Below are 25,399 nucleotides of genomic sequence, written 5' to 3' on the forward strand. Positions count from 1 at the left end.
CACCGGAATATTGTTAATTAAATACTCTTCCGATGGGTACCAAACACTGCTGTATGATTCCTGTTAGACCCTTCGCACAATACAAAGAGGGATTCCTCCGTTCAGGGACATTCTATATTAACCAAACTTTCAGAATCTATCAAAGGGACCATGGTCTACAAACTACATTAATTGTGAAAATATGTAACGAATGAGTCGCACGCCACGGTTACATAAACTCTACCGTAAATACGCATACCGTGCGTCCGCGGGTGCACGCTATTGCGGGTATGCGCCTTCACGGGAGAGCGTACGCATGCGCAGCGCAGACCAGTGTGCGGTGCAAATATGGCAGAGTGTATGGGGATATTTTTCTGACTTTGACAGTCCACCCTTTGGCAGTCAATAATAACTGCCACCTTCAAAACATTTCAAAAAGGAGAAAAATATAAGTCAGGGGTTAATTCATTTCCATGGTTGGGTAAGGAAGAAGAGAGGAGTATGTGTGAAGAGGGTATGACCTAGTGAGATAGCAGAAGTATGTGTGTATGAGTCCATGTTTGGAGGGTCATGTATCATCGTGCCGTACGTGTGGTAAATCAAGCTTCGAGGTATTGCGAAGTATACATTTGAATTCCTTCTTATCCCGTGGTACAGGTCTGTGGATGGGCTGTCAAACTTTACCGAGCTCTTTTCGGCTTTTGAACAGAATGGGGAGCACATTTTAGTTGATGATACATGAATGGGGGAATATGTGATTGCTGATATCTGTGCCTGTATTCCCTATACTATGTGTGTTTTTACCTGAGGGTTGTAGAGATGAGGATGAAGAACACTTATGGAAAATGCAATGATATTCTATGTCAGGTAAATGTACATCTGTCGTTGAAGTTTTGTTCGGTATCTGTTGAGAGTCGTCTTCTTTGCGCTGTATTGCTCCTTGGGCATGAGCAAATAGCTTTGTCAGTGCCATCGGATTTACAAAAAAAATGTTGGGCTAGCGTGAGTTTAAAAATACTAGGGAAACTGGGGATCCATGGCAAAGTTCATCAAGTGTCCATATCATAGGTAGTCAGAACTTCATCTTTGGTGCTTGTCTGTTGTCTGTATAGCGTCTCGTCAACTTCCTCGTCCAAGGGGGTCTTTGTATCCGTTGACACGACCTCACCTATCCCTCCGCTAGGAGCTTTCGCTAATCTCGTGGGTGTTGCTGTGCCTATTGTGGTCTCTGCTATGGTGGCCGCTAGAGAGAGAGCTGAAATTGTTGCTGGATCGTCTTCTTGATCACACTCCTGAGGAAAGTTCAAAACAGGGTACAACTTGCACGGGTTAATACTTGCATGAGTTACTTGGTTAACATCATTAACATTTACAGGGTTACTAAGTGTTTGTGTTTTACAACCCAATGCGTTTCTCTCCGTAATCAACTTCTCTCCTGCTATGTATGGTGGCGGCGGGGCTGTGGCTATCAGTTTCCTGACTGCCCCAGATCCCGCCGCCAGAGCCAAACCTCTCTGTATCTCACCTTCCTGTTGCCACAACTGTAAATAATCATGATGCTGAATTCGTCTCTTTGTTGATTTTATGAGACATATCCTCCTCCTTAAATTTTGTAACACTTCTGGACTGAAGCTACCTATTCTTGGGAATTTCTCCCTGTCTTGTACAGTCATTCTCTCCCATTCATCACATAAAACCTCTGTGTGACTTCCGTATTTTTCACACATGATGTACCTTGCCGACCCGACTGGTCGGTTCTCTGAATCAACCCGAACCGAGGTTGATCGCCCCCTACCTGAACAATTGGCCCCCATAATCTGCAGGTGTTGCTTACTACTCCTTTGATCTTTATATCACGGTCTTCAGCGAACCCTTACAGCAAACCAAATTATTCAAAATAGGCCGGCGGTGGCGGTTTACCGAGTACCCCACTCACTCGCCCACCTCGACCAATACGACCTGATCACACCGATATGGTGCTGGCGTACTCGATACAGGGCCCTACCAGAAACCTTCTGTTTACTGGAACATATGAGGGTTACCCGCAGGACACTTACTCTTTCCAGTAAAGGTGGGGTTGTTAGATAGTTCCTGAGTGACCAGCGAACTTCCCTTTAAAAATAAAAAATTACACAAATCACGTCAGAATGTACAAATAGCGTTTGTGACCACTTTACTCTAATGGTATTAGGTCAGATTACTAACTACTGCACACAATTACGTGCGGTACAATCGTTCAGTACATAAGCACTACCTGTTATGTACTGAGAGATCAATGGAATCGAAAATTGCGGCTGCGGATTCCTTCAGCCAGAGCTTCCAATGGCCTATATGGGTTTTAGCACCAACCCCCGGGGTTGTGCTTCTTGTACCTTTATAGCGGACCTTCTTTGTCTATGACCTCCTGGTCTTGTTCTGTACGACCTCCTGGTCTGACCTCCCGGTCTTGTATACTGGTCCGCTATACTCTAATGCTCATATTTTATTTAACCAAGGATGCCTCCTTAGCCACCGTATATGTCACTTACACGTATGTCCTACCCGATTTCTTTTTGGTTCAACCTCTAAGTTATATAAACTTATGTAATAAAAACACACTCACTCAACACATGTACACTTTCGTTTCTATATCTATTTCTGCGCAGAAATTTTCTTTAGCCCAGCTGTGTTACCAATTAGGAGCAGGATCTGTTAAACTAAATTTCAAATTTTCCAAAAATAGATTTGCGTTATTTACCGCGTCGCGTTACTTACCGCTGTGCGTTACTTATCGCCTTTTCACAACTTGAGCTACGTGGGCGTAACCGGACGCTACGTTGCGTAATGTACGCTGCGTGCGTCTGCCTTTGGATTGCGTACGCTAGTCTTTGTTAGAGACACGTGTACGCAAAACAAAAGATCCACCGTAACACAATTTCTTTTATCAATGTAAACGATCCCTGATCATCTACCGCGTACCCCACTGGCTTTGCCTTATCTCCCAGGCAAACCTGTGTGTTTGTCTACACTTTTAACTATTACCTCTATTCTTAAACTATGAAATAACAGCAAGTCTCTTTTAGTACTTTCTATCAACTATAAAAATTGGCAAACAGGAATAGTGATATACGAAATTGAAAAAGAAATGCAGATATATATGTATGCGTGCGTGTATACGCAAGACAGAAGAGAAATAAACAGTTTTAAAAGACACAAGCGTTTTGTTCTTACTTCCGGTTCCCGGATTCCTTCAGCACTCTTTGTCTAAGTGAAGCAGACGCTTATCCCGTCAGCACTGCGAGACAACCTCCCACCCTTTGCTGGGGGATAATGTCTGCTGATCTACCTAGTGCAGATATGAGAAGGACAGGACGAGTCCCCCAATTGACAATGCTAAATTCTTTTGTCGTATAAACAACCCTTAATGAAGTCTAAGAACACAGTACGCTGTTTACTTAAGAAGTACCGTAAGGGTACGCTAGTTGCGTAACGATCGCTCAGCCGAAGGCGAGACGCTCAAGCGTCACGTTCGCTCACGGCCCAGTGATCACAGGACAACACGTTATTGGCTATGACTAGAGTAATGATTCGCTATGGCGTAGCGGACGCTCGAGACCACGAGGAGATCACCAGCGGCGCAGACGCTCACAACGCTATACCTTTATGTCTAAACCTTTTATCAATGAAATACACAGAATACCTTAATGTGAATACAGGGTGTAAGTGCAACCTTGTGTAACCTGACTAACTACAAAGCTGCTTGAGCGTCACCGACGCTCAAGTGAACACTTAAAACTATAGGAAATACACAGATACTGGTTTAGGGTCCAAAGCCTATTATCTGTATTATAACTATTATACTTGCAAAAAGAATCACAATACAAATGATACACTACAATATAACAGAGACTTCCTAACCGAATAACTATACAAGAAATGCAATACAATACTATGCTGATCTAATACAATACAATACTAGTCAATGGGAGATACGAGAGAAAGAGAAGGGAGAGAGAGAGAGAGAGAGAGAGACGGGGAGAGAGAGATTGGCTCACAGTAAGACAATATGATTACGGAGAAAAACTTACGCACAAAGGGTATGATCGCATGCGCCTCTGGACATCCAGCTTCCCGATTATCAGCAATGAGAACCGTTTGATGAGAAGTGAAGGCTGGATGCCACAGGCCCGTCTTTTATGCTACTCACACAATGCAATCTAATGGTCCCTACAACCTCATTGTCCATTGGACGCAGGAATTCGGCTTCGCATTATAACAAAAGGTCATAGGGTGATTCATACAGGTGGGCTGTGACGATTTCAAACAGCTCAGGTGGGTGGGAAACTAGGTTTCCCGCCGCATACCTGAGTATGAGTAAATAATAGAAATGGACATAAACTTCTTATGTCCATAACTATCCGCACGAGCGATTAGTACGCTCCAAACCAACACCGGAATATTGTTAATTAAATACTCTTCCGATGGGTACCAAACACTGCTGTATGATTCCTGTTAGACCCTTCGCACAATACAAAGAGGGATTCCTCCGTTCAGGGACATTCTATATTAACCAAACTTTCAGAATCTATCAAAGGGACCATGGTCTACAAACTACATTAATTGTGAAAATATGTAACGAATGAGTCGCACGCCACGGTTACATAAACTCTACCGTAAATACGCATACCGTGCGTCCGCGGGTGCACGCTATTGCGGGTATGCGCCTTCACGGGAGAGCGTACGCATGCGCAGCGCAGACCAGTGTGCGGTGCAAATATGGCAGAGTGTATGGGGATATTTTTCTGACTTTGACAGAGGGCAGGTATATTTGTCCCAGGTTCTTGTCTTACATGTTTTAGAAAATGTTAACTTCTAGGAAAAATGCTTTTTGTTTTGTCTGAACCTTTTCAGTTTGCTGTAAAAGCTGGGTAAAGGCTCTGAGAGAGAGATAAGGCGAGTTCTAGACATTGGGCCCAGTTCGGGTCTTTGGCCTCACAGAGGGCTAATCAGGGTTTCAGCTGTGTAAGAGTGATATAGTGCTTCTAACCTGATTAGTATGGGCAGACTGCCTGGGAAGGCTGCAGGATCTGTGTGTGAGAGACACGCTTTCTGATGCAAGTAAGCTATACAGTATGTACTGAAGAACTCTGTGTTTTGTTTAGTGACAGTTAGGAACGTCTTATGTTTAGTTAGTGCCGGACAGGCAAGGTATTTTTATTTTGGGGTTTGTTTTATTTTCTGTTTAAATAAAACTGGCCGGGGTCAGTTGTACCAGAAACTGGACTTGTGTTGTTCCTCAGCTGCTGCGTGCTGCCATATTCCCCAGGAAAAGGCACCTTGCACCCCTACAGTGTTACAACACATATTTATATAAAAGCGCTGTACTGACTGGGATTTTATTCCAGTGTCAGGTGGCGCTGGGTGTGTGCTGGCATACTCTCTCTCTGTCTCTCCAAAGGACCTTATTGGAGGACTGTCTCCATATAGATATATCCCTGAGTGTGTGGGGGTGTCGGTACGTGTGTGTCGGCATGTCTGAAGCGGCAGGCTCATCTAAGGAGGAAATGGAGCAGATGATTGTGGTGTCTCCGTCGGCAACGCCGACACCTGATTGGTTGGATATGTGGAATGTTTTAAATGCAAATGTGTCTTTATTACATAAGAGATTGGACAAAGCAGAGTCCAGGGATAAAACAGGGAGTCAATTCATGGCTTTGACTGTGTCACAGGGCCCTTCAGGGTCTCAGAAACGTCCCCTGTCCCAAGTAGTAGACACTGATACCGACACGGATTCTGACTCCAGTGTCGACTACGATGATGCGAGGTTACACCCAAGGGTGGCCAAAAGTATTCATTATATGATTATTGCAATAAAAGATGTTTTGCATATCACAGATGACCCCTCTGTCCCTGACACGAGGGTATGCATGTTTAAGGAAAAGAAACCTGAGGTAACCTTTCCCCCATCTCATGAGCTGAACGCGTTATTTGGAAAAGCTTGGGAAACTCCAGACAAAAAACTGCAGATTCCCAAGAGGATTCTTATGGCGTATCCTTTCCCTGCACAGGACAGGGTACGGTGGGAATCATCGCCCAGGGTGGACAAGGCTTTAACGCGCTTGTCCAAGAAGGTGGCGCTACCGTCTCCAGACACGGCAGCCCTCAAGGATCCTGCTGATCGCAGACAGGAAACTACCTTAAAATCAATTTATACACATACGGGTGCTTTGCTCAGACCGGCAGTAGCGTCGGCTTGGGTTTGTAGCCCTGTAGCAGCTTGGACAGATACCTTGTCAGCTGACATTGATACCCTAGATAGGGATACCATTTTATTGACCTTAGGTCACATTAAAGACGCAGTCTTATATGTGAGAGACGCTCAGAGAGACGTTGGGCTGCTAGGTTTGAGAGCTAACGCCATGGCGATTTCTGCTAGGCGAGCCCCGTGGACCCGCCAATGGACGGGTGATGCCGACTCAAAGAGGCATATGGAAGTTTTGCCTTACAAGGGTGAGGTTTTATTTGGGGAAGGTCTCGCAGACCTGGTTTCCACAGCTACTGCGGGTAAATCTACTTTTTTACCTTATGTTCCCCCACAGCAAAAGAGAACACCACAATATCAGATGCAGTCCTTTCGGCCGCATAAGTCCAGAAGAGGTCGGGGCTCTTCCTTCCTCGCCAGAGGTAAGGGTAGAGGGAAAAGAATGCCTGCTATGGCTAGTTCCCAGGAGCAGAAGTCCTCCCCGGCTTCTACTAAATCCACCGCATGACGCTGGGGCTCCACTGAGGGAGTCTGCGCCGGTGGGAGCACGTCTTCGACTCTTCAGCCACGTCTGGGTTCAGTCAGACGTGGATCCTTGGGCAATGGAAATTGCATCCCTGGATACAAGCTGGAATTCGAAGACGTGCCTCCTCGCCGGTTTTTCAAATCGGCGTTACCAGCTTCTTCCCCAGAAAGGGAGATAGTTTTAGCTGCAATTCAAAAACTGTGTCAACAACAAGTGGTTGTCAAGGTTCCCCTAGTTCAACAGGGGAAGGGGTACTATTCAACCCTGTTTGTGGTCCCGAAACCGGATGGCTCGGTCAGGCCCATTCTAAATCTAAAATCCCTAAACCCGTACTTGAAAAAGTTCAAATTCAAGATGGAATCGCTCCGGGCAGTTATCTCCAGCCTGGAAGGGGGGGATTTTATGGTGTCACTGGGCATAAAGGATGCATACCTTCATGTCACCATATATCCCCCTCATCAGGCGTACCTGAGATTCGCTGTACAGGACTGTCATTACCAGTTTCAGACGTTGCCGTTTGGGCTTTCCATGGCCCCGAGGATTTTCACCAAGGTAATGGCGGAAATGATGGTGCTCCTGCGCAGGCAGGGAGTCACAATTATCCCGTACTTGGACAATCTCCTGATAAAAGCGAGATCGAGAGATCAGTTGCTGAAAAGCGTGTCGCTCTCCCTGAGAGTGCTGCAACAACATGGCTGGATTCTAAATCTACCAAAGTCACAGTTGGTTCCAACGACTCGGCTATCTTTCTTAGGCAGGATTCTGGACACGGAACAAAAGAGGGTTTTTCTCCCAATGGAAAAAGCCCAGGAACTCCAGAACATGGTCAGAGACCTGTTAAAACCGACAAGAGTGTCAGTCCATCAATGCACTCGAGTACTGGGAAAAATGGTGGCGACCTACGAGACCATCCCCTTCAGCAGGTTTCATGCGAGGACATTTCAGTGGGACCTTCTGGACAAGTGGTCCGGGTCCCATCTTCAAATTCATCAGAAAATAAGCCTGTCCCCCATGGCCAGGGTGTCTCTCCTGTGGTGGCTGCAGAGTACTCACCTTCTAGAGGGTCGCAGGTTCGGCATTCAAGACTGGGTTCTGGTGACCACGGACGCGAGCCTCCGAGGATGGGGAGCAGTCACACTAGGAAGAAACTTTCAGGGACTATGGTCAAGCCAGGAGGCTTGTCTACATATCAACATACTGGAATTAAGGGCCATATACAACAGCCTACGACAAGCGGAGAATCTTCTTCGCGACCTACCGGTTCTGATTCAATAAGACAACGTCACAGCCATGGCTCATGTAAACCGCCAAGGCGGGGCAAGGAGCAGAGTGGCAATGGCGGAAGCCACCAGGATTCTTCGCTGGGCGGAAAATCACGTAAGCGCTCTGTCAGCAGTCTTCATTCCGGGAGTGGACAACTGGGAAGCAGACTTCCTCAGCAGACACAATCTCCATCCAGGAGAGTGGGGACTTCATCAGGAAGTTTTTGCAGAGATAACAAGTCTTTGGGGACTTCCTCAAATAGACATGATGGCGTCACGCCTCAACAAGAAGCTTTGGAGGTATTGTGCCAGGTCAAGGGACCCTCAGGCAGTAGCGGTAGACGCCCTGGTGACACCATGGGTGTTTCAGTCGGTCTATGTGTTCCCTCCTCTTCCTCTCATCTCAAAAATATTGAGAATCATAAGACGAAAAAGAGTGCAGACAATACTCATTGTTCCAGATTGGCCTCGAAGGGCCTGGTATTCGGATCTTCGGGAGATGCTCACAGAAGATCCATGGCCTCTTCCTCTCAGGGAGGACCTGTTGCAGCAGGGGCCCTGCGTTTTCCAAGACTTACCGCAGTTACGTTTGACGGCATGGCGGTGGAACACCGAATCCTAGCTGGGAAAGGTATTCCGGAGGAAGTCATCCCTACTCTGATAAGGGCTAGGAAGGAGGTGACGGCGAAACGTTATCACCGTATCTGGAGGAAGCATGTATCTTGGTGTGAAGCCAAGAATGCTCCTACGGAAGATTTACACCTGGGCCGTTTTCTCCACTTTCGACAGACAGGAGTGGATATGGGCCTGAAGTTAGGCTCCATTAAGGTACAGATTTCGGCCCTATCTATATTCTTTCAGAAGGAATTGGCTTCTCTCCCAGAAGTCCAGACTTTTGTAAAGGGAGTGCTGCACATCCAGCCTCCTTTTGTACCCCCAGTGGCACCATGGGACCTTAACGTGGTGTTACGGTTCCTAAAATCTCACTGGTTTGAACCTCTTCAAACGGTTGAATTAAAATTTCTCACTTGGAAGGTGGTCATGTTGTTGGCCTTGGCATCTGCAAGGCGGGTGTCCGAATTGGCGGCTTTGTCTCACAAAAGCCCCTATCTGATTTTCCATGTGGATAGAGCAGAGTTGAGGACTCATCCTCAATTTTTGCCTAAGGTGGTTTCATTGTTTCATATGAACCAACCTATTGTGGTGCCGGTGGCTACGGGAGACTGGGAGGATTCCAAGTCCCTGGATGTAGTCAGAGCTTTAAAAGTTTACGTAGCCAGGACGGCTCGGGTTAGGAAAACAGAGGCACTGTTTGTCCTGTATGCAGCCAACAAGGTTGGTGCTTCTGCTTCTAAGCAGACTATTGCTCGCTGGATCTGTAACACGATTCAGCAGGCTCATTCTACGGCTGGATTGCCGTTACCAAATTCGGTAAAGGCCCATTCCACTAGGAAGGTGGGCCCTTCTTGGGCGGCTGCCCGAGGCGTCTCGGCTTAACAGCTTTGCCGAGCAGCTACTTGGTCGGGTTCAAACACTTTTGCTAAATTCTACAAGTTTGATACCCTGGCTGATGAGGACCTCATGTTTGCTCAATCGGTGCTCCAGAGTCATCCGCACTCTCCCGCCCGTTTGGGAGCTTTGGTATAATCCCCATGGTCCTTACGGAGTCCCCAGCATCCTCTAGGACGTAAGAGAAAATAAGATTTTAAACCTACCGGTAAATCTTTTTCTCCTAGTCCGTAGAGGATGCTGGGCGCCCGTCCCAGTGCGGACATATTTCTGCAAGACTTGTATATAGTTGTTGCTTACATAAGGGTTATGTTACAGTTAAGATCAGTCATTGGCTGCTGCTGTTTTGTTCATACTGTTAACTGGTTGCGTATATTCCAGGTTATACGGTGTGGATGGTGTGGGCTGGTTTGAATCTTGCCCTTAGATTAACAAAAATCCTTTCCTCGTACTGTCCGTCTCCTCTGGGCACAGTTTCTCTAACTGAGGTCTGGAGGAGGGGCATAGAGGTAGGAGCCAGTGCACACCAATTCTAAAGTCTTTAGAGTGCCATGTCTCCTGTGGAGCCCGTCTATACCCCATGGTCCTTACGGAGTCCCCAGCATCCTCTTACGGACTAGAAGAAAAAGATTTACCGGTAGGTTTAAAATCTTATTTTTCCATCAGTATCTTAGATAACGTCAATGCATTACTAAATCTCATGTATGTATGTAGTTGTTATGTACCATTTCAACTATTTACGTTTATTATATCACACAACATTTCGTGGCAATAACCTTAAAAATGAATTGTTCATTTCTAAAAGCATTTCTTTTAAATTGCCAAAGAAAATCTTAATAAATAAGCGGGACAAAACCAAGCACATCAGTTTGAAAATTGTAACAATGAAAAAGCTGAAACTTTATTTTAAGAATTGACATCTTTGTCTAAAACCTACTTCAATATTTACAATGTGTGATTTCATGCAATTTACTTTTTTGTGGGTTTCTGTATTATATTTGTAAGGTCTCCTTATTGTACAGTGTTGCACTGTACAATTATATTAGAGAAATAATAAACATAATTTCTTTATTTTGTAGACGCATGCAATTTCATTGTCTGTCACAAGATGTCAGTGTAATTCTCTAAATATGGTAAGTGGAAATTCAGTGTTCCATTTCAAACAGCTAGGAGGGAATATAGGGGCTCATTCAGACCTGATCTCTGCTGTGCGTGTACGCACAGCAGCGATCAAGTCTGAAGTGCGCATGTGCCGGTGCCTTAGTGCGCCGGCACATGGCAGACAGCCGACGGCTGTCTTAGCCCTGCGATCGCCTCTGCCTGAGGTCACTGGGCGGGCCAGCCAGCGGCGTTTGGCCGTCGTTTAGAGGGGGCGTTTAGGGAGGCGCATTCCGGCCAACGCAGGCTTGACCAGACCATTGGGGGGGCGGGCCGCGGCCGCTGTGCGGTGCTTTTACACTTCTGCGACGGGGTAGGGACTGACATGCGGGGCGGGCTAGCCCTGTGCTGGGTGTCCCCCCGCATGTCTGTGTTCCTGATTGTAGCTGTGCTAAATTTAGCACAGCTACGATCAAGTCGGAATCACCCCCAAAGTCTATTTCATCACGTTCTGCGTATGAAGAGTAAGAGGGTTTTTTTAAAATCTTTTTGGATCATTATTTGAGCTATAAAGACTGTATATGAGCCATTGGGCAACATTTTCTTTTTTATTTGATATTGACTCATTGGAGTAAATAGTGGAGGCTTCATTTTGTTTCTGCAGGCTTTAGTTACTGGTGTTTGTGCAAGTTTAAATATTATAATTAATTATTACCCCAGTGTGCGCAACATGTGGGCAGTGTCTCTCCAGTTAATTTGGAACTAGTCCCTATACGCCTGTAAGGCAGAATGTGTCTTGGCCTACTGTGTCATGTACTTCCACAACAGCTTGAAGCTGAATGCCATGTGGGATGATTGCCATCTCTGGGTTTAACATGTCTGTTCTGGGTCCACAACGCATAGATTGGAGCATAGGTAGGCAACCTTTGGCACTAGTGTCATGAGGTGAAAATCAAGGAGGTTTTGAGTGCCACCAGTGAGGTAATTCCCTCTCCTACTAGACACGCTCTTCCCCTCCAACTCCATCTCCTTCTCTCACAATTTCATGGATATTGACTGTGCAAATAGGATTGGTGTGGTCCCAGAACAGAGACGTGGACTCTAACATATTGGTGGCCTTAACCCGTGCAGTGTTAATTTTGTCAGCTAAAATTTAGACTAAAAGTATTCGTTGGGGGGCGTGGTCTGGGGTCTGAAGGAGGCAGACGTGCTGGAAAAGAGCTCCTTAGACCCATAGCCCAAATTAACTATTCCCCTCGTGTCCACGCCTACTAGGCCACCCCACTTCATCTACTGCCCTCCTGGTGCCCCCCAGCTGAGACCCCTGAGGTACCGCGGAATCGGGGAGCAGTTTTAACTGCTCCCGCGGATTGCGGCCTGCGGGGTCGGAAGAAGCCAGGGCCTCGACTTTAGCAGTAGGCCGGAGACGGCTCCGGGACCCGCTGATCGGGCCGCGAACATCAAGAAGAACAACAAACACCCACCTGCCGCCGGCCGCTTGCTGCGGCTAGTCGTTTTCTCCCTGCCTCCGGCTTCCACAGTGACGGGGACCCGGCAACTCGGCAGACGGGAGGAGGACGGAAGACGCCCGGCGGCCATCTTGAGTTCAGTGAGAGGCACTGTGCTGTGCTTTCACTGTGGCTGCAGCACCATGCAGAAAAGGAAAAAGGGAGATCCACAAAGCTGGGCCATATAGGCTTGCTCACACTACAAAATACTACAAAAACAATCACAGTTCTCCCCCCACCCATCCACTCATCCACTCATCCACCCATCCACCCATCCACCCATCCATCCATCCATCCATCCATCCACCTATCCATTTAATTACTCTTTATAATTGCTGGCTGACTCCTTAATCGGTGGCCTGGGGTCCTGTATATACACCCCGATCGAGATATATCAGAGACACCACCATTACAAGTGAAAACATGGGCCCCTAGCCTCGTGCATGCCTGCCTGATGCCACCCTAAGACCACGAGGGGGGTTCTTGCACGATGACGGCCCTCATACTACATAATACCGAGGAAATGTGAAAGTGTAATTCTAATCTGCTCTATCTAAAGACCGATCTCATGGTGAAAGGGATAAAGAAAAAAAAGAAGGCCAAGACTAAGCCGGACGAGATTCCTCCCCCCGCGAATCGACGTTCATCAGATCTACGTCAGTTCCTAACCTCTCCAACCTCGACCCTCTCTGCTTCTACTAACGTCCCGACCTTCTCGAGTGTACACGACCCGGTGGACGACATGGTCTCCCCTGGGCCTCCGGAGCCCTCACAGGCCCTCTCCTTATCGGCGGAGATAAGTGAAATATTGTCTCATGTACGATCACTTCCCACGAAACAAGACTTCTCCGCCTTGGAGACCCGTCTACTATCCACCATCACTCAGGAAGTGACAGCGCTCCGACAAGATATGTCTCAAATCGCGACTCGAGTCGATGTCCTGGAACGCCATGAATCGTCTACTGTGGACTCTTTGACTAAATTTCGGGAAGTCCTATCTCACCAACGGGACGATATCTCCTTCTTAAAGTCGCGCATAGAGGACATGGATAATCGCGGCCGGCGAAATAATATTAGAGTCAGGGGCCTGCCGGAGAGCGTCCAGCAAACAGACCTGGTACACGCCTTATCTAAGATATTCGGGGAACTTATTGATCTGGACCCGAATAAAGACATCATATTCGATAGAGCTCACAGAGCCCTTCGCCCTCGAGGTTTACCCTCCGACAGACCACGGGACGTGATTTGTAGGCTACACTATTACGCCCAAAAAGAGGATATAATGAGGTCGGCCCGTCTACTAGACAACATTGAATTTCAAGGCGACAAGATTCAGATATTCCCTGACCTTGCCTGGTCAACCTTACAACAACGTCGCGCCTTGAAACCTCTTACAGACTCTCTCAGGAAGCTCGGGCTGAAATACAGATGGGGCTTTCCATTCTCCCTCCAGGTCTCTCATGGCGGCAAAATTGCGAGTCTTTCCAGACCGTCGGATTTACAGGCTTTCTTCACGATTTTAGGTATCCCCCCGGTTCCGGTTCCTGACTGGGACGCCTTTCACCACCTTCCGGACTTACCTGTTGTACTCCCTCCAGAGGACGCATGGCAGCAGGTTCGCACCCCACGGATGCGGGGATTCACTCCTGGCCCACGACTTTTGAAGCCTCCTTGAGTGTGATACCTCGTCCCGAGTGGATGTAAATTTACTTGCCGAATATGTTATACATTGAGTTTTTCTATCTTTTCATAGTGCATTGTATTGTTCACCAATGTGATCGGTTTTTGTTTTTACTTGTATTTTCTCTTTTCCTTTTTATTTCTTATTGTCTTTGTTTACATGGGTGGATAACAGTGTACAGACACTAAAGTCTATTGAAACCCGGCTTGATGACTTGAGGTTTGTCTGTGCGCTCTTATACCAATACATGTACTTATATATTTGTATGCTCTATTTTTCATGTTTCACATATGCCTAGTGCACACCTCGGTGATACCGTATATTTAACGAGTTTCTATTTTGGGAGTGGTCGCTGTCCTGAACCCCCCGCAGGACCCCAATATGCTGCATCCCCTGTTTCTTTGGACTGGGAGTCGGCAGGATTCCGCTCCTGTCCTTCTTGCAGCAGTTCTTGTAGTAATACCACTCATGTTTAATGTTAAAGTATTTTTTTTTTTTGGCGGAGATTCCCCCGCCGCAGCTTTTTTTTTCTATTTCTTTGCTCTTTCTTTTTTCCTACCTCCCCCCCCTGCTATCTTTCCCTCACCTTTCCCAGGGTCTGCCGAAGAGAAGACTATCCTGAAATGAGTGGATCTGACTGACAATGGGGGTGAGTGATTTACACGTAACTACCCTTAACGTCAAGGGGCTGAATGTCCCTGAAAAAAGGTCTAAACTTCTTAAATGGCTTAGAGACGAGAAAATAGACGTTGCTTTTATTCAGGAAACACACTTCAAGATGGGACACGCTCCGTCCCTAAAATGTCACTATTACCCGCATGTTTTCCTGTCCAATAATTCGGCTGGTAAAACACTGGGTGTAGCCATCCTACTTGCCCGCCATCTGCCTGTCCTCAATGTAGTCTCCCACAGAATAGCTGAAGGTAGGGGGTTGCTGGTGAAATGCGACATACATGGCCAACGTTTCTCTTTTTTAAACATATATGCCCCCAACGCTAAACAACCCGCCTTTCTATCCTCAATTCTAGAAGACGCGGAACCTCTATTGGAGGGGGTGGTGGTGATGGGAGGTGATCTGAATTGGACCCTGGATCCTCGCCAGGACAATTCTAAAAAGATCTCCAGCAAGCCAGAAAGGGAGCATAGGGGAATGAGGCGTGCTCTGCTTGACCACCAGCTGATCGACACTTGGAGATTGACACACCCCACTGATATAGATTACACCTATTTCTCACACCCACACCAGACATATTCTAGGATCGATTATTTATTTTTGAGTCACCGACACTTACACCTTCTGTCTGATGCCTCTATAGGACAGATTGTATGGTCCGACCATGCCCCAGTCAACCTCACCATACGCTTACCTCCCAACGCACATCGCCAATGGTCCTGGCGTTTCAACGACACTTTCTTACAAGATGCAGACTGTAAGTCCCGAATTGATAACGCTTTGGACTCCTATATTGGTACCAATGACTTAGATGACATCTCCAAAGTCTCAGTGTGGGATGCACACAAATGTGTTATCAGGGGGGTCTGTGTTCAAATAGGATCCTTTCGCAAAAAGCAGAGGGAGAAACTCAGAGAGGATTTACTGTCTAAAATACAATCTCTAGAACTTCTACATAAAAATCCCAAACCCCACAACACTACGCCGATCTCGAAACTGCTAGGGCGGCTCTGAATAAGTTACTCTCAGATAGAGTCAAGTTTTCTTATCGGAAGTGCCGTAGCAGATACTATCAATGGGGCAACAAGCCTGGAAAATTATTGGCCAAAGCACTTAGAGAACAACGTGCTCTTACTTTCATTCATACAATTAAAGACAATCAAGGCCAACCCCAACACCAGACATCTCACATAGCCAGGGCCTTCAAGACATATTACTCTACCCTGTATAACCTCTCCGGCCCAACCGGCAGATTTGACAGGTCGTCCCATCAAAAAGCCATAGCTGACTATTTAAAGACCTTACATTTCCCCACACTGACCGCAACAGAAATAGAAGAGCTGGACGCCCCTTTTTCTACTGAGGAGGTCCAGAGAGTTATTGAATCCTCTCCTAATGGCAAGAGTCCCGGCCCTGACGGATATACTATTGCATATTACAAAGCTTTTAAAGAGAAATTAATCCCCATACTTACAAGAGCCTTTAATACTATATCTGACTAATCGCCCTTCTCCCCACAATCTCTCGAAGCCCATATTGCAGTTCTACCCAAAGAGGGTAAAGACCCCAGTCTTTGCTCCAGCTACCGCCCAATCTCCCTATTAAATATTGATATAAAGCTTTTCGCTAAATTGATTGCAAACCGCCTTAAACTACTATTGCCTGGCTTGATACACGGAGATCAAGCTGGGTTTGTTTTAGGCCGGGAAGCCAGGGACAATACCACCAAAGTGCTCAGCATGATTCACTATGCAGGTCAGCTCTCATCCCCATCTATCCTACTGTCAACCGATGCAGAAAAAGCTTTTGACAGAGTGGACTGGGATTTTATGACCGGAATATTGAGACATCTGGGACTTGGTAACATCTGTCTCCACAGAATCCTATCCCTCTATACCTCCCCATCCGCCAAAATTAAGATTAATGGCACCCTTTCTGACCCCTTTCCAATTCTCAACGGTACGCGACAGGGATGCCCGCTATCCCCATTGCTCTTTGTCCTCTGCATGGAAGCACTAGCCCGAAGCATTAGGGCTAACCCAAATATTTCGGGCTTGTTAGTGAGGGGAACCGAATACAAACTGGCATTATATGCCGATGATCTACTCGCAATAATCACGAATCCGGTCACCTCTCTGCCAAGCCTAATGGTGGAGTTTGAGAGGTTTGGAGTCCTCTCTAACTTCAAAATAAATTATTCCAAATCTATTGCCATGACCTTAACTGCACCTCCTGCTATAGTAGAAAGCCTGAAACGAGCCTTCCCCTTCACCTGGCATGATCATAAATTAAAATATTTGGGGGTGTTATTGACCAATGACTTATCCAAAGTGTTCTCCCTAAATTTTGAACCCTTACTGTCTAGGCTTCGTTTAGACTTCCTGTTGTGGAAAAAACTGAGATTGTCCTGGTTCGGAAGGATCAACGTAGTTAAAATGAATGCCCTCCCCAGGATTTTATTCTTTCTCCAGACCCTTCCGATACACATCCCCCTACTATGGCTTCGAGATGTCCAGAGGCTTATCCGCACATTCGTATGGGGTGGTAATACACCTAGATTTAAACATGATATTTTGTTCAGGAGAAAACATCAAGGGGAGCAACAACTCCCACATATCCCTAACTATTACCACGCAGTACACCTGAATAGGATACTGGAATGGACACGTGCCAAAGATCGCAAACAATGGGTCCTCCTAGAGGAGGGCTGTCTCCCATATTATATAGAGATTGCACCTTGGCTCCCTACCCTCCCGAAGGTGTCACATCCCACGGTCGCTCCCACGCTCAGATTATGGGCCAAGTTGAGATCCCAGAGTTATATATCCTCCAAACGGTCCCCCTTAACCTCTTTTCTCTATAACTCCGAATTTACCCCTGGCCTTCAAGGAGCTGCTTTCGCCCCATGGGCGGAAGCTGGGATCTTTCGAGTCGGTCAGCTGGTGAGCTCGGGTAGGGCGCGCTCTTTTTCAGATGTTCAATCCTCTTGGAACCTACACAGTGCTGAGTTTTGGAGGTTCCTGCAGGTCCACCATTTTATATCATCTCCCAAGAACTTCTCTGACATAACTAGGGACCTCACTGGATTTGAGAGACTATGTATCTCCCCCAGTTCACCCACACATACTATTTCTCAAATTTATACGTTGATTATGGAAAATTTCTTCCCACAACCTCCTACCTTCTTGGCTTCCTGGGAAAGGGAATTTGTCGGGGCTACCTACTCAAATAAACTGGGAATCCGTGTTCAAGAACGCTCAGGCGAGTTCTTTATGCATTTCGACACTAGAAACCCTTTATAAACTTATATATAGGTGGTATAGGACCCCTCGTGCTCTCAATAGAATGTTTCCTTCTCTTTCAAATATGTGTTGGAGATGCAAAAATGCCCCAGGGAGTTTTATACACATTTGGTGGGATTGCCCTCTTATAACTCCATTCTGGGCAGAAGTATTTAAATGCACCGAACAGATAGTAGGTGACGAAATCCCGAGAGACCCAGATTTCTGGCTCCTTAATCATACCCCCGCAGGATCACACTCCTACAAACATTCCCTGTTAAGACACCTTTGCAACGCTGCTAAAGCGGTAATCCCAATTCTTTGGAGATCTACCTCTCCACCCTCAATTAAAATGTGGTTCACAGAGATTGATCACTTTTTGGACATGGAAGACTTGGTTTCCTTCTCATCTGGGAAAACGGTTAGCTTCATAGCTATTTGGTTTCCCTGGTACGACTTTAAAGACATCGCAGTATAGGTCCTATATTGCGACATAACCCCCCTCATATTGGTATACGGGCCCATATTCATATCTACACCATTATTTATACCCATGCCCATACTCCGACAATGTTGTTCCTGTACTGTGGTCCAGACTTAGGATTGGTGGAGATCGCCCATACACTCCCCAAATAGTCTACCCGCACCATGCAGACTGTCACACCTGATCCTGCCCACTCTAATCTTCCCTTGCTTATCCTCTTTTCCTCTTCTCTTCTCTCTTTTCTTCCTCTTTCCCATTCATTGATGCTGTTTTGATATTATGCTCTTCACTTATAAGTTTTAATGATGACAGAAATGCAGACAGATATACTTCGACTAAGGGCGCTTGATGTGGGGGGTACTGATGGATATATGCTACGCGATATTTCTGTATGCCCTCCTTTTGTCTTTTGTCCTTTGTTTATTGAAAATGTTTCTGTAATGTTTTTGAATACTGCTTTGACTAATAAAAACAGTTTACACAAAAAAAGTATTCGTTGACTACTTATTTCAGAACTAAAATTAGACTGAAATGAAAACTGAGTTCCACTGACTAAATCTTAACTAAAACAAAGCAGCAACAACAACAACAACAACAACAACAACAACAAAAAAGAGACTAAAACTACATTTAAAATCCTTGTCAAAATTAACACTGCAACTAGGGTTTTACATTTTTAAAGAACAATTATGTGTTGTAGATGTTTACATAAATATGACCTGCTGTGAATAAAATAGGATTGTGTATTGCACCTGTTTGTTCTAACAAACTTAAGGCATTCATTTGTGTATGATATATGGGAGCACAAAGTAAGTCAGACTTCTGACTAAGCAGCCCCCATTGAATAGGTCGAATCATGATTCGACCTAAAAAAGTCGGAAACTGCTGTCTTGCTGCGCTCGCCACAGGTTCTAAACCGACTCTATGGGTGGACAGGTGGTATTCAGTTTGCCGGCTGTTGGGATCCAGGCGCTCAGTATACCGGTGCCGGAATCCCAACACCCAGCATACTGACAACTATTCTACCTCTTGGGGGTCCACAAAAATAAATAGTGTGGCGCTCTTAGCGCACCACCGTGCCCGCAAGGGGCTCATTTGCGCTCGCCCAGCTGCCGGCATGCCAGCAGTCGGGATCCCAGCACTCAGTATCCCGACCGCCGGCATAACATACTACACCCGTCGTGGACACCCATGAGTGGGAATAGACCCTGTGGGTCAGCAATCCGTCGGCCAGCATTTTGAGTACTCGGGACCCCGCTGCTGGTCACATGACCGCATCCCGTATCTGGCTATGTCTGTGTGAACCATGCAGAAAGATCCATGATTTCCGGGAAAACTAAGTATGCATGTGCAGGTTCATCACAGACTTCAGGTCAAATACAAGGACACATAGGAGATAATACTGTATGTGCCTTTGGCCCTTTTTAAAAGTTTGTGTTACAGTCTAACAAATTGATCCATTTGATTTTACCTCTTATTTGTCAGAAATTTGCTTTGAAATAGGAAGGGCAATTTCCTTCACAACTTTTAAAATCCAATTGTGTTTAAAATTCTATTTATTTTCTCTAACTACCTAAGTGGATGCTGGGACTCCGTAAGGACCATGGGGAATAGCGGCTCCGCAGGAGACTGGGCACAACTATAAAGAAAGCTTTAGGTCTAACTGGTGTGCACTGGCTCCTCCCACTATGACCCTCCTCCAGACTTCAGTTAGAATCTTGTGCCCGGCTGAGCTGGATGCACACTAGGGGCTCTCCTGAGCTCCTAAATAGAAAGTATATTTAGGTTTTTTATTTTACAGTGAGATCTGCTGGCAACAGACTCTCTGCAGCGAGGGACTAAGGGGAGAAGAAGCGAACCTACCTAACAGGTGGTAGTTTGGGCTTCTTAGGCTACTGGACACCATTAGCTCCAGAGGGATCGACCGCAGGACCCGACCTTGGTGTTCGTTCCCGGAGCCGCGCCGCCATCCCCCTTACAGAGCCAGAAGCATGAAGAGGTCCGGAAAATCGGCGGCAGAAGACTTCGGTCTTCACCAAGGTAGCGCACAGCACTGCAGCTGTGCGCCATTGCTCCTCATGTACACCTCACACTCCGGTCACTGATGGGTGCAGGGCGCTGGGGGGGGGCGCCCTGAGGGCAATATATGACACCTTGGCTGGCAAATCTACATCATATATAGTCCTAGAGGCTATATAGATGTAAAAATACCCCTGCCAGTATTCCAGAAAAAGCGGGAGAAGTCCGCCGGAAAAGGGGCGGGGCCATCTCCCTCAGCACACTGGCGCCATTTTTCCCTCACAGCTCCGCTGGAAGGAAGCTCCCTGGCTCTCCCCTGCAGTCTGAACACTACAGAAGGGTAAAAAAGAGAGGGGGGGCACTAAATTTAGGCGCAGGATATATATATATATATATATATATATTGATATATAAAAAGCAGCTATAAGGGAAAACACTCATTTATAGTGGGATCCCTGTGTTATATAGCGCTCTGGTGTGTGCTGGCATACTCTCTCTCTGTCTCCCCAAAGGGCTTTGTGGGGTCCTGTCCTCTGTCAGAGCATTCCCTGTGTGTTTGCGGTGTGTCGGTACGGCTGTGTCGACATGTTTGATGAGGAGGCTTATGTGGATGCGGAGCAGATGCCTGTAAATGTGATGTCACCCCCTGCGGGGTCGACACCTGAGTGGATGGTGCTGTGGAAGGAATTACGCGACAGTGTCGACTCCTTGCATAAAAGGTTTGACGACATACCTAATGTGGGACAGCCGGCTTCTCAGCCTGTGCCTGCCCAGGTGTCTCAAAAGCCATCAGGGGCTCTAAAACGCCCGCTACCTCAGATGGCAGACACAGATGTCGACATGGATACTGACTCCAGTGTCGACGACGATGAGACTAATGTAACTTCCAGTAGGGCCACACGTTACATGATTGAGGCAATGAAAAATGTGTTGCACATTTCTGATGTTACCCCCGGTACCACAAAAAAGGGTATAATGTTTGGAGAGAAAAAACTACCAGTAGCTTTTCCTCCATCTGAGGAGTTAAATGAAGTGTGTGAAGAAGCGTGGGCTTCCCCTGATAAGAAGCTGGTAATTTCTAAGAGGTTACTAATGGCGTACCCTTTCCCGCCAGAGGATAGGTCACGCTGGGAAACATCCCCTAGGGTGGATAAAGCGCTCACACGCTTGTCAAAGAAGGTGGCACTACGGTCTCCGGATACGGCCGCCCTGAAGGAATCTGCTGATAGAAAGCAGGAGGCTATCCTGAAATCTATATATACACACACAGGTGTTATACTGAGACCGGCTATTGCTTCAGCCTGGATGTGCAGTGCTGCTGCTGCATGGTCAGATTCCCTGTCAGAAAATATAGATACCCTAGACAGGGACACTATATTGCTAACCGTAGAGCATATAAAAGACGCACTTTTATACATGAGGGATGCACAGAGGGATATTTGCCGGCTGGCATCCAAAATTAGTGCAATGTCCATTTCTGCCAGGATACAGCCAGTTCCCAGGAGCAAAAGTCCTCCCCCGCTTCCTCTAAGTCCACAGCATGACGCTGGGGCTCCACAGGTGGAGCCAGGTACGGTGGGGGCCTGTCGCAAATATTTCAGCAATCAGTGGGCTCGCTCACGGGTGGATCCCTGGATTTTTCAGATAGTATCTCAGGGGTACAAGCTGGAATTCGAGACGTCTCCTCCCCGCCGTTTCCTCAAATCTGCCTTGCCAACCACTCCCTCAGGCAGGGAGGCAGTGTTACAGGCAATTCACAAGCTGTATTCACAACAGGTGATAGTAAAGGTACCCCTACTTCAACAAGGAAGGGGTTACTATTCCACAATGTTTGTGGTACCGAAACCGGACGGTTCGGTGAGACCCATTTTAAATTTGAAATCCTTGAACACGTATATAAAAAAATTCAAGTTCAAGATGGAATCGCTCAGGGCGGTTATTGCAAGCCTGGACGAAGGGGATTACATGGTATCACTGGACATTAAGGATGCTTACCTGCATGTCCCCATTTACCATCCTCACCAGGAGTACCTCAGATTTGTGGTACAGGATTGTCATTACCAATTCCAGACGTTGCCGTTCGGTCTATCCACGGCTCCGAGGGTCTTTACCAAGGTAATGGCCGAAATGATGATACTCCTTCGAAAGAAGGGAGTTTTAATTATCCCGTACTTGGACGATCTCCTGATAAAGGCGAGGTCCAGAGAGCAGTTGTTGGTCGGGGTAGCACTATCTCGGGAAGTGCTACAACAGCACGGCTGGATTCTAAACATTCCAAAGTCACAGCTGGTCCCTACGACACGTCTACTGTTCCTGGGGATGGTTCTGGACACAGAACAGAAAAAAGTGTTTCTCCCGGAGGAGAAGGCCAAGGAGCTGTCATCTCTAGTCAGAGGCCTCCTAAAACCAAAACAGGTGTCGGTGCATCACTGCACGCGGATCCTGGGAAAAATGGTAGCTTCCTACGAAGCGATTCCATTCGGCAGGTTTCATGCAAGAACCTTTCAGTGGGACCTGTTGGACAAGTGGTCCGGATCGCATCTTCAGATGCATCGACTGATAACCCTGTCTCCAAGGACAAGGGTGTCTCTGCTGTGGTGGCTGCAGAGTGCTCATCTTCAAGAGGGCCGCAGATTCGGCATACAGGACTGGGTCCTGGTGACCACGGATGCCAGCCTTCGAGGCTGGGGGGCAGTCACACAGGGAAGAAACTTCCAAGGACTATGGTCAAGTCAGGAGACCTCCCTGCACATAAATATTCTGGAACTAAGGGCCATTTACAATGCCCTATGTCAGGCAAAACCCCTGCTTCAAAACCAGCCGGTACTGATCCAGTCAGACAACATCACAGCGGTCGCCCATGTAAACCGACAGGGCGGCACGAGAAGTAGGACGGCAATGGCAGAAGCCACAAGGATTCTCCGATGGGCGGAAAATCACGTGTTAGCACTGTCAGCAGTGTTCATTCCGGGAGTGGACAACTGGGAAGCAGACTTCCTCAGCAGGCACGACCTCCACCCGGGAGAGTGGGGACTTCATCCAGAAGTCTTCCAAATGATTGTAAACCGTTAGGAAAGGCCACAGGTGGACATGATGGCGTCCCGCCTAAACAAAAAGCTAGAAAAATATTGCGCCAGGTCAAGAGACCCGCAGGCGATAGCTGTGGACGCTCTAGTGACACCGTGGGTGTACCGGTCGTTTTATGTGTTCCCTCCTCTTCCTCTCATACCAAAGGTACTGAGGATAATACGGAGAAGAGGAGTAAGAACTATACTCATTGTTCCGGATTGGCCAAGAAGAGCTTGGTACCCGGAACTTCAAGAAATGATCTCAGAGGACCCATGGCCTCTACCGCTCAGACAAGACCTGCTGCTGCAGGGGCCCTGTCTGTTCCAAGACTTACCGCGGCTGCGTTTGACGGCATGGCGGTTGAACACCGGATCCTGAAGGAAAAGGGCAGTCCGGAGGAAGTCATTCCTACGCTGATTAAAGCTAGGAAAGAAGTAACCGCAAGCCATTATCACCGCATATGGCGAAAATATGTTGTGTGGTGTGAGGCCAGGAAGGCCCCAACGGAGGAATTTCAGCTGGGCCGTTTCCTGCACTTCCTACAGTCAGGGGTGACTATGGGCCTTAAATTGGGTTCCATTAAGGTCCAGATTTCGGCTCTATCGATTTTCTTCCAGAGAGAACTGGCTTCACTACCTGAAGTTCAGACTTTTGTTAAGGGAGTGCTGCATATTTAGCCCCCTTTTGTGCCTCCAGTGGCACCTTGGGATCTCAACGTGGTGTTGGATTTCCTAAAGTCACATTGGTTTGAGCCACTGAAAACCGTGGATTTGAAATATCTCACGTGGAAAGTGGTCATGTTGTTGGCCTTGGCTTCGGCCAGGCGTGTATCAGAATTGGCAGCTTTGTCATGTAAAAGCCCTTATCTGATTTTCCATATGGATAGGGCAGAATTGAGGACTCGTCCCCAGTTTCTCCCTAAAGTGGTATCAGCGTTTCATCTGAACCAACCTATTGTGGTGCCTGCGGCTACAAAAGACTTGGAGGCTTCCAAGTTGTTGGACGTAGTCAGGGCCCTGAAAATATATGTTTCCAGGACAGCGGGAGTCAGAAAGACTGACTCGCTATTTATCCTGTATGCGCCCAACAAGTTGGGTGCACCTGCTTCAAAGCAGACTATTGCTCGCTGGATCTGTAGTACGATTCAGCTTGCACATTCTGCGGCTGGACTGCCGCATCCTAAATCAGTGAAAGCCCATTCCACGAGGAAGGTGGGCTCTTCTTGGGCGGCTGCCCGAGGGGTCTCGGCTCTTCAACTTTGCCGAGCAGCTACTTGGTCGGGGTCAAACACGTTTGCTAAATTCTACAAGTTTGACACCCTGGCTGAGGAGGACCTAGAGTTTGCCCATTCGGTGCTGCAGAGTCATCCGCACTCTCCCGCCCGTTTGGGAGCTTTGGTATAATCCCCATGGTCCTTACGGAGTCCCAGCATACACTTAGGACGTTAGAGAAAATAAGAATTTACTCACCGGTAATTCTATTTCTCGTAGTCCGTAGTGGATGCTGGGCGCCCATCCCAAGTGCGGATTGTCTGCAATACATGTGCATAGTTATTGCTTAACTAAAGGGTTATTGTTGAGCCATCTATCTGTTGAGAGGCTCAGTTGTTATCATACTGTTAACTGGGTATTGTATCACGAGTTATACGGTGTGATTGGAGTGGCTGGTATGAGTCTTACCCGGGATTCAAAATCCTTCCTTCTTGTGTCAGCTCTTCCGGGCACAGTATCCTAACTGAAGTCTGGAGGAGGGTCATAGTGGGAGGAGCCAGTGCACACCAGTTAGACCTAAAGCTTTCTTTATAGTTGTGCCCAGTCTCCTGCGGAGCCGCTATTCCCCATGGTCCTTACGGAGTCCCAGCATCCACTACGGACTACGAGAAATAGAATTACCGGTGAGTAAATTCTTATTTTATTCATTGTAACATTTGTGAACTGATTCACCAGCCACAAAATCCAAAATCAATGAATTTGCTAAACCATTTTGCACATCTACAACAACTGTGAGCCCTTAAATAAAAACAATCCCCCCCCCCTCCCCCACATGTGTGTTGTTAACCTGAAGGAGAG

At 47.1% G+C, this 25,399-nt stretch overlaps 1 long non-coding RNA gene across 1 annotated transcript in view; it reads left to right on the forward strand.

Moving 5' to 3' along the window:
* Nucleotides 1-25,399, forward strand: part of LOC134928115 (uncharacterized) — a 73,832-nt gene that overhangs the window by 15,081 nt on the left and 33,352 nt on the right. The window contains exon 2 of the long non-coding RNA XR_010177828.1: nt 10,597-10,650. This is a non-coding gene — a long non-coding RNA (uncharacterized LOC134928115). The remainder of the gene's footprint in view (nt 1-10,596; nt 10,651-25,399) is intronic.

Source organism: Pseudophryne corroboree, chromosome 5 (assembly GCF_028390025.1).
Source record: "Pseudophryne corroboree isolate aPseCor3 chromosome 5, aPseCor3.hap2, whole genome shotgun sequence".
Taxonomy (NCBI): domain Eukaryota; kingdom Metazoa; phylum Chordata; class Amphibia; order Anura; family Myobatrachidae; genus Pseudophryne; species Pseudophryne corroboree.